Source organism: Odontomachus brunneus, unplaced genomic scaffold, assembly GCF_010583005.1.
Source record: "Odontomachus brunneus isolate Ranch 3 - 2012 unplaced genomic scaffold, Obru_v1 Obru_scaffold_016, whole genome shotgun sequence".
Classification (NCBI taxonomy): domain Eukaryota; kingdom Metazoa; phylum Arthropoda; class Insecta; order Hymenoptera; family Formicidae; genus Odontomachus; species Odontomachus brunneus.
This window is the reverse complement of record NW_022639466.1, coordinates 1,936,777-1,958,039: the sequence shown is the minus strand read 5'-3', so window position 1 is coordinate 1,958,039 and position 21,263 is coordinate 1,936,777. Positions and strand designations below refer to the sequence as shown.

Sequence of the window (21,263 nt, the reverse complement as noted above, 5' to 3'; positions counted from 1 at the left end):
CCCGTTGGACAAACGCCGTTTGTGTCGCGTATCGAATCGCGCGGCCTTTGTGTCGGGCTTGTCACGGCCGCGTTAGGCCGTCAGCTTGTCAAAAACGCGTAATCAAGCGCTTATTATTATTATCATTTCAAAGTAAAGCACATTCAAAAGTCTGTGGACGTAGCTCTTGTTTTTAAACCAATGGTACACAATTTTTCTTACCGTTTTAAGTCACGTCATTCAACAGACATTTAAGAGATGTGTAAGTTATAATTTAACAGGTTTAAATAACGAACGAACGGCTGAAGTTCACTTGAGACAATCTGCTACTTCGGGACGGAATTTCCGTGGAATTTCTAATCGCAGTAAGTAGGGTATTCATGTAAATTACACTTGAAGCGCAATAAAATATATCTATGAATATTTCTTAACACATTTCCGGTATTACGAGCGTCGACAACGTCTTCCATTTCCGGTCTAGATATTTTTCGTTTGTCGTGCCTAGATGCTCGCGCATTACCACTGCTGATTTTCTGATAGAAATTTAATGTAACTCTCGAATAGTTGCTCGACTGTTACATCAGGTCTAGTAACTGAATAAAACTACTTGGGATCGCGATCAAGATGTAACACTTCTGCAATTATTGCACGCGAGAGTTGCGCGAGTGTGAACCCATTTACAGAACAGAAAATGAACAAACAACTTTATCCAATTGATTAATAATCAAGTCTACTTCGCTCGTCAAATGAGTAGGTTTGCTCTTGTAATGTTTCATTTTTGTGCATACTTTCTAATTGGACATTTTAATGCTAATGAGAATGATAGCGCAGGAAATCTTTGGTACGTAATATATTTTTTCATGTATTTATGCGATATCTTACACAACCATCTAATGGTATATATTCTTTTATCTATTCTTATACTCATATTTTATCAGGTTTTAAATTTTAGACCTTGCTTGTCGTCTTTGTTACAAGGCTTAATATTGTTAAATGCTTTATTATCTCCAATTTCTTTTTTCTTGCTCTATTTTCTACACTCTCTTATTATTGTCACGCAATTTTAAGCTCTTTTTTAACGATATAAATAAATATGTTTTACACTTATTCACGATAGACATAATGCGTGCACGTTATAAAATTCTGAATTAATGTATTACTTGTACTATATCTTAGAAAAAATAGATATTTACGAAAACTGTATACATTTCTACACTCAAAGACATTTCTACACTTAGAGAAAGACATAGCGATGACGACTATAAAGTGATGATTACACGAGTTTCGTACGCAGAATTATGATGCATATAGTTTAATAAATTATTTTATAGTTACTGCAAATAAAGCTTTAATTTGCAATAACTATAAAACAGTTTATTGAGCTATATACATTAATTTTACATACAAGACTCATATAGTTGTCATTTTATGATTGCCATCACCATGTCTTTCTTTGAATACACCAGGATTGAAAAGGAGGTCTAAAGTTATATTATGTATTTTTTATCGGGTATACAGATAAAACTTTCTGTTGTGTGTAATATTGATAAATTATCTTTCGATCTTCAAATCTATTAATCTATTTGCAATTTATTAATCTTTTGATCATGCAATCAGTTCAATTTCGCACACATGCACCTTTGAAAAGCTGCCGCTGTCGAGCTGACAGATACGCAGTTCTAAGGTGACACACGAGTATCTGGACACGTTCGAAAATACCTGAACGGGAATTGGAAGGCACTATTAACGGCCTTCTGCACACGGTGCACAAAGTACTAGAGCAGCATTCCGCGAATTTATAGGTCGTCTAAAATAACGATTGCATTTTTGTTGAATTTACACCGTGCGACAAGGTTCGCTCCATGGGTGGCTAACAGAGAAGCAATCGCCATCTGCAAATTCGTTCGCGATAGATAGACAGATAGACAGACAGGCAGACAGTCAGACAGACAGATAGGTATCGCGTTCGCGCAACGTGCGTCTTGCGCTTAACGCATAACGGACGAAAAGTGACACTGAAATAACGCGCGACGGTGGCGATAACGATACGGTTGTGTTTCGCTCGCCTCATAAAGAAGCACATTGCAACACGTGAAACACCAGCGGCCGTCATAACGTATGTAAAAACATGTAAATGACGACGAGTGACAGCTGTGTCACGTTGTTTTATACTGATTGTTTCATGCCTCGCGGGATTACCGCCCGCTAAAATTGCTTAATCGCTTCTCCGTTCACCTCACCTTCCTTCCTTCCTTCCTTCCTTCCTTCCTTCCTTCCTTTCTTTCTCCTTCTTTTCTTTTTTGTTGCCGTACCGCAATTTACATTGTCGCGGCGTATCCTCCACGCAGGTGAAAAATCCATCCCATTCTCCCTCGTGTCAATTTTATAATCGGCCCGGGCGTGTGCGTGCGTCGCGCGTCCGACGTGAACCGTCGCTTTCTCACGTGTGAGAATTGCACGTGGCAGATTACACGAAGACCTGGCCGCGATACCGATCTGCGTTGTAACGTATCGTGCCACCTCGCGAGTGCGCGTTTACGTAATTTCGTGCGACCGAGCACGAATATTCCGCATGCGTTACGGACGACATCCGAATTCTGCCGTGCATGTTTGCGAGCGATTTGCGACGATTAAACGAATTGGACTGCACGCAGAAGTCGCGTGAGAGAATTAATCGTGGAAAGATAATAATAATAACTTTGTTTTTGACACGGGTTATTATTGTATTATTTCGTAGAAATGACAAATAAAAAGAAGAAAGGAAATGCGTGCGAAATTCTACGTTGTTTCGTGATGCAATTTTACCGGTCACGCGTTTCTGCGCGTGTATTCGCGATCAGTTATACGCAAAAAAATATTCTACTGAAGGGAAAGCGATTGCTGAGTTTATTTTCCTTTTCTAAAGTAACGACGAATATTTTTTTGAAGCAGTCTTAAGATGTATTTATCACATATTTTAAAAAGGTTATTTTATCATGCACTATAAAAAGAAAAATTTATTCTCTTTGCAAGAATACTAAACTTTTTTTTATAAAATGAAAAAAATTTAAGGAAAAGCTGATTCATTTTTACGCAGCATGAGAGCAAACCGAATTTTTATTTTAATTTAATATACTTGATTAAAATGTTAAGCTTTCACGAAGAAAGAAATACTTGAAAATTTATAGGATGTACATTTTATTTTCTGTAGAATAAAATTTCTCTGAAATAAAGTTTATTTCTGTGAAAAATAAATTTTGTTTCCCACAAATTTTTCAAGTTTTTTTTCCTTACTGTATTTGGATTCAAAATTTTGAATAAATTTGATGCTTGTGATAAATTTGTGGATATAGAAACATATGAAATACTTGAAATAAATAAGTTTGAATGCATTTTCCTGTGTGCAGGATAGAGATACGATTTTTCGTGTACTGAGAAGGAAATATTGAGAAGATTTATTTGTGGGATATGAAGTTTCACTTCTGTGAGATAAAGTGTACTTCTGCGAATAAACTTTATATTCCACAAATAAATTTTCAAGTGTTCTCAGTGTAGGTGCGATCGTTCTATTGACAGATAGAAATTACTACTGAAATTACTACTGAAAAGTCGGACCCTTTAGTCACCTTTAAAATAAAAAAAATACAAACTAAAATATTAAAGGTCTGACACGACGGCGGCTCGTTTCCTCTTATTACGGGAGTTCGCGTTGAATTACTCATTGTTACTTCGGTTGTTTTTCAGTAACGTTACCTCTCCCTTGCTGCAGCGCCATTGCTGTTCGTTATATCGCAATTACCGGAGAATGCGATCTTATTAGCGTACTCGCACGCAGTACAGTACATACGCAATTATGCGTGCGCGCTTACGCTCGCGTATTAAATGAAGACAACAAAAGCGCGCCATTGTTACGAATTTGCTTTCACAGAGAACGAGCGAGCGAGCGAGTGAACGTTTTAGCGTTCGAGTAGTAATCAGTTCCGTGCAGGTAACATAATTTCTCGTAATTTTATCCGGACAATAGTCCCTTACATTCTCCATCTGACCGTCGTACGGTATCTGCTCCCGCCGCCGGTATGCCGCGAATTACCCGGCGCAATTAAGCACGCTGTTGTCTTATCGGCGCATTTCCATAATTTCCTTCCCATCAAGCGAGCACTTCCGAGAAAAAGAAACGATATTCCTAGGATCTCTAGCGACGGTTGCAACGTGGCTGTCATCATTAAAACGCGTAGGCACGCTTTCCTCACGTCGACCGTGCCGCATTGTACAAGCTCGAGGTGTAATAAGGAACTGGCGGTTCGTTAAATAATCGTAAAATATAACGTGAGCACTTTTGCGAAGTACGTTTACGCATTATGATACTTGAAGAGAGTCTCCTCTCACTCTCGTCGACTTAAATGAAACGTTAGATAATGATACGGCTCTCGTGGTCAAGCTTTGCACAACAAATTCGATAAAACGCGCGTTGCTCGAAATAATTAAGGTATCCTTTCTCCGAATGCCAGCAATATTTAGTGGATATTTAATGGCAAAATCCAGTCAATTGTGATCCAATCAATTGAGTTTTATGTAATATTACGTATGTCTACCAAGTTATTGGAATAAAAAATATGGAATAAATAATAAATGAAATAATTAAGTGAATATTTACTCGAGACGCACTTCTATGAATATAGATCGCATGCGCGATCCCAGAGATTATGTTAGAAAATAAATAAAACATTTTATAATAATTAATAACTAATAAATAACTAACAGTAGAAAATAAGACGAAAACAGGCTTATTATTTATTATCAAGACAATAACGTGTCGATATATCGGCGGTAATACTTACAGACAGAGATAATATTGTAGCAAAAATTATATTAAGATCACATTTTATTTTATAGTGTTTTCTTATAAAAAAGAGCTGGACTACATTGACATGTTGCGAGAGAAAAAATATTTCAAAAATATTTCTTTAGTAGGTATTAATAAAACGTAATTACTTAAATCTAAATTTTTGTTTAAATTAAAATAAATCATTATTTTCACTTGAAATGTTTCTCAATATAAAAATATATCTGTTGATACAAGCAAATATGTTATAAGCACTTATCGAATAAATATATTTTTTACTTTTTCAGATTTTTTTCTCTTAGTATAGTATTAATATATAAATTACCATCAAAAAATAAAAATATATTAAATTTAATTATTTACCGAATAAACGATATAAAAAATATTTAAGATGTTATAATAATTTTGTAATCAAATACTTTTAAACGGATATGTGCTAATTTCGGTTATAACTTGTATAAAATAAGCGAAATGAGAACAATAATTTCGTGCTAGAAAATAAATAAGGTTCAAGATTTTGAGAATTTTTCTACAATATTTCCTTCGTGTACAAGATTTGTAATTCACACGTAACCTTCGACCACGTCTGCTCTTATACTCGCCTCGAATTGTAACACTAATTAACATTTAACGGTGAACCACTTATTCGAGCGCGATCCTCCAATTGTTTCAAGCATCGTGCTATCATCGCGGCGGCGCAGACATCTTTATCTTCCGCGTGCCTCTGCTAACAATTCTAATGACCGCCCGGAGTTATCGCGTCTGTCATCTTCCTCCATCATCTTCCTCCTTCCGGCCGACGTAAGACGTAGGTTTAATCGCCGAGTGTGCGTGGTCGCTTCTTTTTAGAGATGGCGATTCGGACGGATCTTATGCCGTGAGGTGTTCGCCGGCGGATAGATAAGAACGACGGGGTAGGAAAGACGAAAACACACAGGGATCTCGTCGCTAACATTTTAGCGGCGACGCTTGCGTTATCTCTCGCTCGCTCGCTCGGACGTTATCGTTATCTCTATTAAAGCGGGTTCACACCGGCCGCGCTTCGCCGCTGGACTAAGACGCGGAAGTTACGGCTCGTTTCACTTTCGCCAAACACGCTTCATATATCACGCTCTTCCGACTACAAATTATCGGAATATTACGTTATCCTGCGAGAGCGTGACGGTGATATCGCGACTCGCGTGTCTTCTCTTTCTCTCTCTTTCTTTTTCCTTCTCTGTTTCCCTTTTGGTTTTCTCGATGTTGTGCTTACGTGCGCGCGCGAGAAAGATTCGCGCTATCAAGACTCTTAGATAAGTAGAGAAGCGACATTGCAAAGCGGTAGACACGATACATTGAAAAGCCGACATTTTGTTTCTTTATATTCAACAGACTTGATCAATGGGATTCAGCCCTCGGTTAGTCTGAAAGAAAATATGTGACAGACACAGAAGTCAAGACAGCTTAGAGCGGAACAAGCATTTACATAAATAAAAGTTCTGAACAAGCTATTAATTATGATATAAGTCATATAATTACAAAATTCTGTAGTACTATTTATTAGGACTTGGTTATAGATGGCGTGTGGATGCCTGGTTAACGTAGTACGTGAGTTTGGGGTGATTTTAGTGTTTTGAATTAAGTATGGGGTGCTAAATAGGGGAAATTACGTAGAAATGAGTGTGCAGATAGTGTGTAAATGAAGGCGAAACAAGGCGTTAGGTAGGAAAGCAAGATTCAGGGTGGAAAAAGTGCATAAGTAATAGAGATTATGGCATAAAAACGGGTAGTTAAGGTAGTGTAAGTAATGGCAGGCGAGCTGAAATTAATATGGTAATGCAGGGGAAATTTTCAATAGAGGAAATGTATAATTTAGGTGGCAATACAAGACAAAAGCATACAAGGGATGGAGGGAAAAGTGGATATATGAAATAAAGAAGAAAGGTTTGGTCATCGTGTAGAATAAGGAAGTACAAGGATATACAGAAGAAAAATAACACAAAGACTGATAAGACAAATGTTGCCTAAGTAAGAAAATTGAAGTGTACAGAATAAGAATTGTGTATGAGGACGATATGATATCCGCGTTCAGTGAAATAGGAAAGTGTAATTAGACATAGTAGATGAGGAGAAGGTGTAGATAGTGTAAAAGTTAGATGAAAATGAAGAAGATTGTGAGAGGAGATTAGAAGGACATTTAGATAAGGAGAATACTATTGTAACAGTGGCGTAGCCAAAAAAAAGTTTCAGGGGGGCTGTACTTTTTATTTTTGTCGAACACAAAAAAGGTCATTCGAAAAAATTTTTCTCACACTTAGCGTAACCCAGAAAATTAATTTGGGGGGGGGGCTGCAGCCCCTCCCTGGCTACGCCACTGTATTGTAAAGTCAATTAGAGACAGACAATGTAATTACAGGGACATCAGAAACTAGATAGAAATAAGGAATGGACGGATGTGTGTGATTAAGGAATATAATCGTAAACCAAGTCTCCTTCTTGGCTATGTAAGGTGAAGGAAAATGCACTGATACTCTGATAGTAATGTTTATTATAAAATTACCCCCGTGTGTACAACGTAACGATAAAACACGCTAAACGCCTTCATCAAGCATCTCGTTAAGCCACCTCCACACGGCATATGAGAAATGCACGTCGACGTTGGTCGATGTTACGTCGGCCATATAGGGTTTTTGTTCGTTCCTTTTTTTATTTTGCTTATGAACGTTTTTCGTCAGCTCGACGTTGCCCGGACGTTCGTGGTCCGTGTATCCGCCAACGTCGGCCTACATCTGCGGTATCGCGGTACAACCGGCTTTACGCGCGTCATAGAGGCGTAATGAACGAGCGTACAGAGCGGCTACAACGTCGCCGTTGTCTCGCGATGGAGATGAGGATCTCGCCATTCGTCTTCCACCGACAGGCTCGGGCTCGCGCCGCGTGCAAGCACCAGCGGGCATTGAGATTTTTTGAGTTTGCTCGCGATTATTGCGCGCGAGAGAAGGAGAGAGAGAGAGAGAGGGAGAGAGAGAGCGCGGAAAACATTTTGCTTTCGCGCGGGTGGATTTCCTGCACTCACCGCGTCGGCGGCATTACAGATCGAATTGACAATTATCAATTTATTGCACGGTCGAATTGTTACTGCACGGTTGAGTTTGCAATTATCCACGGTAGTTACGTAAAGTCGTTTCGTTATGAGGACTCGTACTCGCGATACGAGTCGAAGCCGTACGTCTCGGATTATACACGGAGCTGATGTTACAGCCTTTTCAATGTTCTAATAGCGCAGGAATGGCCTGTATCAGTGGAGTTTATCTTGCTAAGAAACGTAGGAAGTTTTTTCAACCTTTTGCAACCGATCTGACAGGTACAGTCTCATTATTCATTTGGTCATTTCATTATGAGAGAAATGATTTCACACAGTTCTTCGTGAGTAAGCTGGCGTACAAGTGAAAACGCGTTTCGATGCCTTTCTAAAATAATAGCTGCATGGGAGAAAATACTGTTGTGTGAATAGAATTGGTCAACAGCGCCGTAATTGGAGTAAATCTTTTTGATTCGACGGCAGTGTAGTCTTGAAACTAATACATTGTACTTTATTTAAATAATTCAAGTACTAGTTTCGATAATATTGCTACTGGGCCCAAAAGATTAGATCGATTTTGTTGATACAACAGCATTTTTTCCGTGTGTAAAATGTGTCTGACAGACATATTGTGTCTTTTATTGTCATTACACGCATTACGGCTTTCGGGAGGTTAACAGTAGATTTCAGTTTCTAAAATATAAACAGCACGTATCAGACGGAAAGATCACGCATAAAAGAAGAATAAGTTGATATCTTGATATGTATCTCGCTATGTCGATATATCGATATGTATGTCTCAATTACACAATTTCTCTATTGTTCCTCGGGCACAAATCAGATAACAATTATTTTCTCTTCATGCACATTTCTCGTAGACCAAAAGGCAAACAATTCCCGCGATCTTATTCTGGGCACATGACGAGCGCTGGATGCGCTTTTTTAGTTCCAAGTTCCATTTTTCTTTCTATTAGCGTGCAAGGTTGTTTTTTAGCTTGAGAAACATCAGAAAGGCATATTTGGCGTTCACTATACGGTCAATAAACGAAACGTACGTTCGATTTGCGTCGTTCTCGAGGAATCTCTTTTATACCGAGCGTGTCACGAGGGAACTCACTCGATTCCGTGTTTTGCTCATTTTTACACGGAGCTCGTTCACACTCGCGATGATAATGCGATTACGAGCACGTACGTAATCGGTTTATCGTGAATAGTAGACGCGATTTTCTCCGTCGCCTGGTCGCTGTGAAAAATGACTTGACGCGTCGAGCTGTCGTCGTTGGCATAAACCCTCGCAATCGGAAACGATTGCTTCCTTGTTACCATGACTTTTTACGCTAATCTAATCTTCGGAACGCGCGATACGAGAGAAGAAGACTTTCTAAATTCATATTCCACCTCGGACGTTCGATATTTCACCTTTCGATTTGAGCGAGCGAGATATTCTCGCGTCGATCCGAGAGTTCCTCGCGAATCCTCCTCACGGCAATTCCTCAAATATGTATGCGGACTACGCTATTTCAACACGTCGACTGCCGTAGTGACATTAGGGGGAACTTTATTCCCTATGCAATATATACGCATGCAGTAACACTGTTTGTGTTTGCAAATTGCGTTAATAATAGGAATAGTCTACGTCTGCAAACTGTATCAATGATAGGAACAGCCTGCGTTTGCAAACTGCATCAATGATAGGAACAGTCTGCGTTTATACAAACGGTATCAATGATAGAAACAGTCGTATTAACTATTAACTGATCCTTCCAGCGAGATTTGCAATGATTGCATTACATAGCATTTCAGTGAATAATACACTGATTGTACTTTAGAGAATACTGACAGTCTGTTTCTGCGCTACTGAAACATAGCAAAATTGGCCGTAGTTATGCAAGAATGGTCCAACTCGCATGTATATGAAGTAAGTTTCGAGAAAAATTAAGATGCAAATTCGATACATTATTTATTTTAAAAGTATATTAAGTTATTAAATAAATTATTATTTTTTAAAATATAACACTGAGGTTTAATCGTTCAAGTAACCAAACGACTTCTTTTTGTTTAAGAGTACTTGTTGGCAAGCTTAACTCTTTAAAAAATGGGTAAAAAAGACACATTTGGTAAAAAATGGCACGACTAGTAGGAAATAGAAACTGTTTTTAATTGATTTTAGGCGCTCATAGAATTAAAGCAAAATCTGAAAAATGAAAATTTTACAGGTTAGGTCATTTTTGTATGTGACTATAGAAAGAATTTACATGAAGAGAGAACATCCCTTCCGTGTATTATTCATCAAACTTCACAAAAGAGAAGTTTTGCGAATTATCTCGTAGTTGAGACACGGGACGGAAAGTGATTTTCTCCGAGCCTAGCCAGCAGAACTTGTAGTTAGCAGTCAGTGTGTGCCAAAATCGCCGGAGGCGGCAATTAAGACCCTAGGCCGGAGTAGAAGAGAGGCCCTTTCCGAGACGCGCCTCTGGAACGGCGGTCTGTGGACGTCCGTCAAGCTGGCGGTGCGTTTCGCAAGAAAACTGTCTTGCATTTCCTTCTGCTTGTCCGGGGCGGCCGTCTCGTTCTCGCGGGCATCAGTTTCGTGTTAAATCGTCAGTAACCTATTGCGAGGACGCGCGCGGCGACTTGTACGTGGAAAAGAGGAGAGTAAAGTGGCGTGTCGGGCAGGCGTCGTTTTTCTCGAAATTGTCCCCTTCGCGACGGTGGCGGAGCGGTGGCGACGGGGAACGGGGACGGGACTCCGGCTGGTTACCGTTGCGCTAATTGACGTGTACTTGTCAGTTTTACCACGGCGGGCCCTAATTACGCGCTTCCCCTCGGCCTCTTTACGCTCGCGAGCTCACCGAGAATGCGCTCGCCGAAAGCGCGCGTCGTATCGCCGCCACACCGCCGCGTTCTTCATCTTATACGTTTTCTATCCGATATAAAACGGTTTATACGCTGCAAGAACGATCGCGGTTTCACCGGCCGTTTGCGGCGGTCAATTCGGCTCGCGCGGCCAATCGCCGGCGTTACATCGCGCTTAATTCGACGTCATAAAGCTTCAGCTGTTAATTGGATTTTAATCATAGACGCGCAAATGTATCGGAAGCAGTTATAATGATATCGAGAGTCAATAACATTGACATGCGGACATCGTGTCTTCGATTTTGCGTTCGCCGATTTACACAATTAGCGCAATTGGATTTTTATCGCAAAATCGCGCCTGCAATTCAAAGTCACTCGTCATTTTAGTTAAGTATTTGTACAAATATCGCGCGACAAATTATGATACTTGATAATATCTAATCCAAACTTATATATTTAGAGGCGTAATGGAATTATGCTATTATAACAGTCTTAAAATCTTAAGTTGCATTATTTCTTTTTATGATTTTTTCATATATATTTTTTATATGTTTCACAGAAGATTACCAAAGTTTACTACACTTAATATTGATTGTCATTAATATTTTAATAAAAAAAGGGTAATAAAAAAGACAGTCTTGTTTTAAGAGAAAAATGTTGTCAATAAAGAATTATGATTAATTAAACGTGCAATTATACATTTTTATATATTGCATCTTTTAATGAGTCGCATTTAAAAATGTTTAAAAATTCATGATTCGGAAATAAACAAGTTTTGTAAAATGTCTCCCATTAAAAAAAAAAAACATTTATCATCATTATATTGTTCAATATTTATCAATATTTTCAATATTTCAATATTTATCAATATTTTCATACATACGCGGGAAATATTTGTCTTGAAATTGATCCGTGTGGAAATTCTTGTGTCAAAGTTTTAACATCTTCGTGGTATGTTATATAATTTGTATGAATGTTACTATACATAATCAATATATATATTGATTTAACATATCGTCGTTGTGTTATTTCGATTATTTTGCGTTGATTTCGTATTTATTATTTCTAAGGGTCGAAATAACAATTTATGTGTAAATGCACGAATTCTTGGTGACATTTTATGTGTAAAGTATACACAGATAAGTTGTGTTATTCGTATCTGTCTTGTGTTAAATTAATGCTAAAATTAGCGTGGACAATTGGGATATGTGAAATTGACACAAAATTTTCTGCAATATAGAAAACATCCAAAAAGAATTTGCTCGAGAAATTGAGTCGTGAGATTGAGAGAAACAAGAAACAATGACAAATTAGGTGAACGAAATTGTCTGCTTTTTTGACGTGCTAAGAATATAAATGTGTTCCGTTGAGAGTTATTTAAATTAATAGGAAGATTATAATATTTGATAAGTTACCAACTGTATATAATAAAATTAGATGAATTGCAAATTATAGATGTACGTACCAGCTGTTGGATTTTTATTATTTATCGTTGCTCGCATTGTTGAACGTACTATCTTCAGTTGAGCTCTCGAGCGATCGATGAAAAATCGACGTAGTCGATTCGACACGTTGAAAATGATATTACAAACGCCTCGAGAGAAGTGACGTGAGAATTAGATACTTTGTTTTTTACATTGCATCACAAGAACTCTGTTCGATTAGGACAACAACTGCTTTATCGTCGGAGGTCGAGGAGGACCAGGAATCGAGCTTTCACCGCTTCCCTTCCTTGTTATTTGGCGCTGACTTCGTCGCATGCCGCTTAGTAGGTGGTTCCCTCTATGGCGAAATTTTATACCCGCGTTCGTCCTGCGTCCTGGCGTCCTCGTCCTGGTAGAGCATGGCTCGGGGTTCCCTTCGAGAAACAAAAGGAGAGAGAGGTTGCGCGGTTGATGGTCAAGGAATATCGCGAGAGACGAAAATAACACGACGAAGCTTAACTTACGTGTATTTCTCGCAAAATGTGCCTTGTCACTCTCCCGATTCGTCCTGTTGAAAATCCCGCGAACATTGATCGCCGGAGAGTTATCCTGGCAGGAATCTTCTTTTCCATCCGTTTACTCCATTGTTGCACGTATGTTCTGTATTTAAACAAATATTCGTAATGTTCACGATGTTATTCGAGGTTAGACGGATTTCTGTTTATAATTTTATTGTCTGTAAAATGTGGGAGAAACTTGAAGATCAAGAAATATATATGTGCATACATCATCTACAAATTTAACTTTGGTATATCGAATGTTCTTTTACAAATAGAATTCTATCTCGAATGGAGCGGATTATTAATAGTAAATGGGACTTGAAAGACTATTGAAATAGTCACTATTTCGTGACGAAGTTTTCGTGATGATTGACTTTACTTTTGTAGAATACATTTTACAGTACATCAGATACTGTCGTTTATAAATATTATAAATATTTTTGAGAAATGAAACAAGATTCTTCTGCAAACGCTAGGAATAATATTACAGCGGCAAGATGCTGAACATTTTTGGAAATAAAAGATATTTAATCTTTTAAGTTTCCAGAAATTGTTTTAAAAAAGAAAGATCAGCTATGAGTTGAGGTTACGCGGAACCTTTTTTAGAATCGATTCTTTAATAATGGTTTTAAACGTAGATTTAAGAAACCGATTATTTTAATCAATAAAAATTTTAATCAATTAATTGTCTAATATTGGACTTGAAATGTAAGATGTTTGATTTTTTGTCCGTAATATATATATAATAGTCATAATATAATATAATTATATAATTTAATTGTATAATTACAATAAATATATGATTATAATACAATGATCGAGAAAACCATTTTTTATTAAACTCTACTATAATGTTTGTGACAGTCTTATATGTTTGTTACTATAATCACTTTTGTGTTAGGACAACCGAGAAATATGGTTATAATTATAATAAAAATAACTATATAATTTTATAGATATAAATACAATTTAAAAAATAGCTGTAAGTTGGATCAACCACTTTTTATTTCAATGTATTGAAAAGTTGGCCTATAAAGATATAACGAGAGTGACCCTCCTCTAGTTAAAATAAAAACAATCATCGTAACATAATATTCGAAAGCACATATTCGATCGTGCAATTTCACCACGCCAATCGCGAGCGGCCTGCGAACGTTCGCGACGAAAGATCGCGGACGTGAATACGACGCGTTGTCCCACCTTCTCCCGGCCTTTCACCCGCCGTCTCATTTAGTCATCGATCGGTCGACGAAACAATCATCGGCCAGATGCGTGCGCTCGCGCGCGCGTCGTGAATCACAAAGCACAAAGGTCATCGTGGTAAAAGTGCAAGTAAGCGGGCGGAGGAGGTGGAGAAGGAGGAGAAGGAGGAGGAGGAAGAGGCGGAGGAGATACCGCGTTAATAGAGATGTGACACCTTGCCGTTACATTGTGGGGAGGCTCTCTTTTCACGCTACCGCGACGTATCTCGGCTCGGGCGAATGCCAAGGCCGGAACAGAGACAGAAACGGAGAGACAGACAGAGAGAGAAAGAGAGAGAGAGAGAGAGAGAGAGAGAGAGAGAGAGAGAGAGAGACAGAGAGAGAGAGAAAGACCGTCTTTAGCCGGGAAGAGTCTTTAATGCTGGTTCGTTTTTTCGTGGTAGTATGGGCTCCAACAAAACGGCGGCAGTGGCGGCGAAGCACCTTTATTTAATTACAATACGCTCCGTCTCCGTCCGAGCGTGTCTCCTCCCTTCGTTTAATTACAATAGCGCGCCCGCGCGCGCGCACATAGACGAAGTAATAGCCGGTTACCGTTGTTGAACAGCAGCGACGCGCGGGCTCGTTTCGCGGTTCTCTTTCTTTTTCTTACTCTCCTCCCCCCCTCCTCCTCCCCTCCCTCTTTCTCTTTCTGTCTTCCCCTTCTTCTCTTACTCTCTCTTTTCCTTTTTGTCTTTAATCCCCTCGGCAACATTTGGCGTCCGTCGGATGTACGCGCTCGCGCGCGCACGCCTGTATCCTTTTCACGGGTTTTATTACACGGAGGAGACAACCGCGCGACGCAGACAGCGTGATCGCGCGTGTACGAGCCCCAGCGAGCGAATAAAGCGTGTGTAAACGCCGCCGTAGGCTCGCCTATTGTAGCCATTACATCGCCGTTAATGGCACTTCACAATGTAATTTGCAGTCCCGAACCTCGTCCTCCCATTCGCCGCCTCTTGTGTCCTCTACTCCCTCGTTTCCTCTGTCCGTCGACGTTCCTCTGGCCCCGTGTTCTGATGAAAAAGCGACTAGTCCTTTGCGCCACTGTCGTGAAACCCGATGATGAACACGTATGAAAAGGTCAGTCGGCTGATGCGCGACGAATCGCGCTGTCCTGATTGAATCGGATGCGAATACAACACGATTCGCCGCAATTCTGCTGTTTTCTCCTGCGCTTCCTAATTCGCCATAAAAATTGTTGCGAATGTTTATTGGCACAAGTTGTCGTAACTTGAATAGCGTTGGGCATTAATTGAGTAAACTTACTTTTCGGCTACAATAATCGGTGAACCAAAACTCAATTGTCATATATAAAATCACAAATAATATAAATGATTGAAGAAATTAATTATTAACCTCTTCAATGGTAATTTAAAATGGCAGTGCGATTTTTTTATTTAACTAAGCATATTTAGATTTCTTTTCTCTTTTTTTATCATTCTTTGAAGAATTTAAAAAAACAGAATTCAAAATGTATGTAATTTTTATTTATATTTGCCATGAGTTAAAAAAAGATATAATAATTAAATTACAAGAGGAATTCAATATTTTACTACAGCACTTTTTATGTTATTTAAGGAGTTAAAACTAAATTTGATATGACTAAATTGTACAGTGATTAATAATTAATTTCATCAGTCGATTAAATTATTCGCGATATATATATATATATATATATATATATATATATAATGTTTAATTAATTTTTATTACCGATTTGCTCATTTTTTAGTTAAAATTTTTTTTTAATTAATCAAATGTATACAATTACGAATAATTTAATCGATTGGTGAAATTAATTATTAATCAACGTATAATTAATCACATCAAAGTTTAATTAATAACTAATTAATTATTTGCGATTTTATATATGGCGATATTGATTAATTTTAATTATTGAATTGTCGATTGTTTTAGTTAAAGAAAATTTTAATTAATTAACGTCCAACAAACTAAACTTGAAATGTAAGTTGTCTGATTTCTTGTACATAATCTATGACTATAATATGATAAAATTATTTATATTATTTATATTATAATATAATTTAATTACAATTTAATATATTATAATATGTATAATAATTAATTATAACGCAATACAATTATTATTATAATTATAGTTCGGAACAGAATTTTTCTTTGTAAGAAAACATTTGGAGAGTTCTAATTGCGTTTATAGTTGAATTAAAGTGACCAGATTTCCCAGCTCTAAATTCAGGACACTTCATAAATGTGTGAAGCGGGGGGAGGAAGGGGAGTAAAAAGATCCGAAAATTATTTGACAATCATTGAAAATAATGACAAATCGGTGTTCCGAATAGCACTCAAAAAAATTCTGGACAAAGGATGAAAAATTCGGGACGTCTGGTCACTTTAGTTGAATGCATGCACGTGTGGTCCCTAAAAATTTGCACGACAAGAATTTTATAGCAAAAATTACCACAAAACTTTGTAACTGATAGATAGATCGACATTCTATCGTAATTGACTATCCTTATGTCTCGTATGTGTTGCTTATAATGAAGTTGAAATGAGCTATTAAAAATGGGCTATATTCCCAGCAAAATTCACTGTAGTCCTTGGCAACATGCACTTTAATGAGTCTATTTATATATGCGCTATTAAAAACATAAAAAAATTGTAGAGAATTTATATGAGAAGAAACTATGACACATCCTCTCCGCGTACAAACATTTTCTATGTTACACACGCGGCACTCTCAAAATCGCAAGCAGGATCCCAGGAGTTCTATCGCCAATTGCAAATGGTGCACAGCAGTCTGTGATCTTCATTTCGCGCTCTCAATTTCGTCCGTCGAGTTCACGCGATAACAGAAGCAGCGTGAAGTCGCACGAAGTGACGCGGCGAGACGAAATTCGCCTAGACCGCGGTCGCGCGTAGTAAACATCACGCCGCGCTCTACAATCGCGCGTAATTATACCTCGTAGACGCGATTGATGATACCGCGACGCGTGCCGCTAACGAACGTTATTTCTCACTTATTAAAGCAATCGAATCGGGCGCTAATCGCGAAATCGGTCCACGGCCAGTCGCTTGTAACACAAACGAGCGCTTACCGATCTCAATCTGCGGAAATTACGCCGCGCGCCTTCAGCTTGAATGCGCGCGAGCTACGATATAAATTCACATGACACGCGAATAAGATCATCCGGTGTGGCCGCGGGGCGTCGGCGGTGGCAGCCCGGCACTTAAGCGGATACTGAAGTACTTCGCGGCCCTGAGGGTGCTTCCGCCAACGATCGATCTTCGATATACAGCGACCTGCACGTGAGTCGCCACCGACGGCGCGCGGCCGAAAAATGCGGCCCTCCCGGGAGATAGAGTGCGAGAGAGAGAGAGAGGGAGAGAAAGAAGGAGAAAGCTTAGGAACGGGAGGCAAGAGGCATAGTCCAGTTTTTGCGAGGATTACAGGGATCTCTCGGTCGCGGTGGTCACCTCGGGCGGACGATTAAAGTCACCAAGGACACGATAAACTTTATTATTTCGCGGCCTGTCCGACAGCAGTCGCGTGATTTTGTTTCCGCACCCGCGGCAGTCCGAGCTTGTCTTGCCTGCTACATCACGCCGTCGCTTTACGGGGAATATTTTGTTCATGCTGGGACGCGATCGTTTATGTTTAATAGGCAGGACGAGGCTCCTCACGAGCCCGCTTTCAACAATTTGCGATTTGCGACAGATTCTTACTCGTTTTGTGGTGTACTGACTTCAGCCATCCGATGTTGTTCAGGCTTCTTGTGTATCTGGAACACCTAAACTTAAATTATCGCAAAGGGTCAAGGGGATGAAATCAAGGGGATGGTTGTAGTCTTTCCCGTAGGATCCTAGACAGTAACTGTTGCAAAATTTGGTCCAGATCGGTCAAAGGATTCAGGAGTTAATTGCATACAGATATGTGTGTATGCCTCGTGTATGTAAAATTTGGAGACTCACTGATGTGTGTGCATGTACAACTATAAATAATGATCCGAATCTTCGAGTAAGTCTTACAGGCAGAATGTAGCACCGCGAGTTCTATCGCGAAATATCGAGCGGGACTTACTTCTTTCTTGAATCCTGGCAATTGGAACACGAGTGAGTTATAATAGGAAAATATCACGAAACTAACATTTAATTTTCCTTCATTATATTATATATCATCCAGAAATATAGTATATTTTTTATTTATACGAACATAGAAGTTTGGTTGGACGAGTCAATTTTTGGTGAAACGCGAACGATTCAGAAGTCCCGGTTGAAATTATTTCAGAATTCAACCTAAATTGTCAAGGTTTCTACTCAATTTGAACAGAAAATTTTGATAATTTCGACTGGACTTTCCGAATCGTATTTCACCAGAAATTAGATCGTCCAAACGAATTTTTCTTTGCATGAAGGAAACGTTTCCTGTGTATTAAGGAGAATAGTTTAAGATGGCTATACGAGAAATGTTTCTTTTTCTAGACATTTCGTGATTCCTTCTCCGGTTGTCTTTCGCAAAAATAAATACATAAACGAAACACGTGGCCGACGTGACGCTTGAGTCAACTTGTGACCCGGTCTTTCCCTTGGAGTGTGCGATTATGAGACGAAGTAACGGGGAAGCTTTAGAAAAAATGATTTATGCCGTGTGCGACGTATCGCGGCGACGAAGCGACGAAACAGGAGTTCTCATACGCGACGTTATCCAACTTGCCAACGTAGACAGACACAATTTTGTGATAGAAAGATAAGTCGGCTTTTCTTTCCCAGTACACTTGCATCCCCCTCTTTTCTTCTCACGTCGCGGCGATTAGCATCACGGTTTGACTAGACTATCGCATCGCGGACTGCGTTCTTTATGACGAAATTTTACAAACGCGCGTCCTACGGCTGACGTGTGCCACCGTAAATTTTGTGCGCGCGGGCTCAAGAGAGGGTTAGGGGCTCGAGAGGGGTGGAGAGGCTAAACAGAGAGAAGCATAGAGGGCGAGGAAGACAGACAGTTACTGAGGGAGAGAGAACACGAGAGGGGGGCGAGGAACGGAAGAGAAGCGAGCCGCGAGAGGAAGTGAGAAGACGAAGGGACGAAGGGGCAGCGGAAGAAAGGCCGAGAGAGAGAGAGAGAGAGTGTGTGTGTGTGTGTGTGCGAGAGAGAGGAGAACTGTTTATCTTGCTACCGGCGGTACGTATCGGTCAATATGTGCCCAGCCTCTGAGCACACAGACTGCATACGTGGATACATAGGCTCCCCAACCTCCTCATCCTCCACCTCATCCTCCTCTGCCTCTTCTTCCTCCGGGCGCGACGGCGGCGGCGTTGGCGACGGCGGCAACAGCAACGGTGGCGACGACGACGACAACGACGACGATGAAGGAGGAGGAAGAGAGAAGGAGGTGGCGGGCGGTGGTTGCCTGTGGACTGCACATTACGTACCGCATTATGCGCGTACACAGGGAGCCTTATCTGCGCGAGCACGTCCGGGTAATTTAGTCCGGCACTCCTCACGACGTCGCTTCTTTCCCTCCTCGCCGTCCTTCTCTTCCTACTCTTCCTCCTCCTCCACCTCCACCTCCACGTCGTCTTCGGCGCTCCCGTATCTCCCCTTGCCGCCATCGTTCGCCCTGCCTTCCTCCATCTGCCTCGTTCGCCGCGAGAAAAATGCGTTAAACGTTGATACGTCATTGCGGGCCTTATCCGGAGGTAAAGTGAGGGGCCACATTGTCAACCCAACCGCGTGTCGAGATATCGTAATTACGGTGCTCGACGATTGATGAAGGCGCGCGCGCGCGCAGCCGCCGCGTGTGCGATCGCACAAATGTCGTGCGTAACGGAGAGAACCGATCCGGGAACGTCCCGACGGTATCACCGGACGTTCTCGGGATAATGGCCGCGGGCGGTGCGACGTCTACGCGGATGATGATACCGCGAGAGAGCGGCTATCTGGTCGCTTGATCGATGCCGCTCGCGCGCGAGTGTCGTCGTTGTGTTCGTAATTCGCTTCCTCGTCGTGTGATACGATAATTCCGATGCGCGGAGGATGATGAGAAAAAAAAGAAACACGATAAGGAAGAAGTCCGGGTGTCACCGTGCCGTCCGGTTTAACGTTCTCGTGTGTCGACTCGATCAATAGGCGAGTAAGATAAAAGTACCAATGGATATTCTTGCTATTTCTCTCTCTCTCTCTCTCTCTCTCTCTCTCTCTCTCTCTTTCTATCTCTCTTTCTCGCTGTTTTGGTTTTTAAATATGGATATTTAGACTTTTAGAAATTATACCATAACATAACATTACGGTAGAATTTAATAAATGGTTTTTTTGATTTAATATATATAGTAATGATTCCTCCATATGTAATTATAACTATAAATACCAAACATTCTTTTCTCAGTACATGAAATTACAGAATTAAAAAAAACGTCATAATAGAATTGCACTGCACTTTTAATTCGGTCGCGAGAGTCACAGATCGTCCCAGGCGACCTCGAGACAGACATCATTAATGACATTTCCATTCACTTTTTCAGAGAGCAGTGCGATCTGAAACTTCACATTTCACTGTCGAAAATTTAGTAGAAAATCATCTGATTCCAATTTTCGACGAAGCTGAGACACTTATTTCGTCTGACTTGTCTCGAAATTTCGCGTCGTCTGAAAGATCTCCTGTAAAGTTGCAATTTCGCGAGTTAGGAAATTTTTGAATTTGCCCGACGATTCGTCTTTCCGGGATCGCTCAGTGAATTTTTCGGCACGGAGATCTCGATTCTCCCTCGTTGTGCGCGTTAAATCGGTTAATTGCAACAATTCGGCAGGCCGGTAACATCGCGATTTATGCACGATTGCGAGTGGAAAGGTGTGGTGTGTGGAGAGCGCACACACACGAACACACGCACACCCAATCGACAGAGCGCGATTGCATCGCGCAACGTATCGTAACATATCGTAAGGGAAGAAAGAAAAAAGAACAGAAAAATATGTTGCTCTCACCGCTACACCTCGAGCTACACTTGGACGATATCTTAAAGAGAGCGCGCCTTCGTCGGGGGGGAAAAAAGCGGCAGAAGTCGTAATTATATTAGACACCTCGTTCGCTCTCATCTCGCAGCTGACCAAGCGCGCGCGGATGATGAACGAGATAAGCAGTTGTGCAATATCATTCGGAAGTATTAAGAGAGCTGTTTTCGCGTGTCCGAGAAGTCGGCTTGCCTCGCGAAACTTCGCTCGCTTGCTACCGAGTGCTCGGTAATCATGAACGAAAATGAGCGTTATTTATGGAGAGGGCCGCGCTATACTCCGAGCCGCGCGAGCCGTAATTTCGTAGTTTTTTACGACGCGACGCGGGT

At 40.3% G+C, this 21,263-nt stretch overlaps 2 protein-coding genes across 6 annotated transcripts in view; one reads left to right on the top strand and one right to left on the bottom strand.

Moving 5' to 3' along the window:
- LOC116841576 (UPF0489 protein C5orf22 homolog) overlaps positions 1 to 21,263 on the top strand; it is a 503,768-nt gene that overhangs the window by 223,856 nt on the left and 258,649 nt on the right. The gene's annotated exons all lie outside the window — the stretch shown is intronic.
- LOC116841577 overlaps positions 11,511 to 21,263 on the bottom strand; it is a 300,634-nt gene continuing 290,881 nt past the window's right edge. For both annotated transcript variants that reach the window (XR_004377575.1, XR_004377576.1), the window contains exons 7-8: positions 12,667 to 12,802; positions 11,511 to 12,576 (exon numbers count right to left, since the gene is read on the bottom strand). The gene's annotated coding sequence lies outside the window, so the exon portion shown is untranslated. The remainder of the gene's footprint in view (positions 12,577 to 12,666; positions 12,803 to 21,263) is intronic.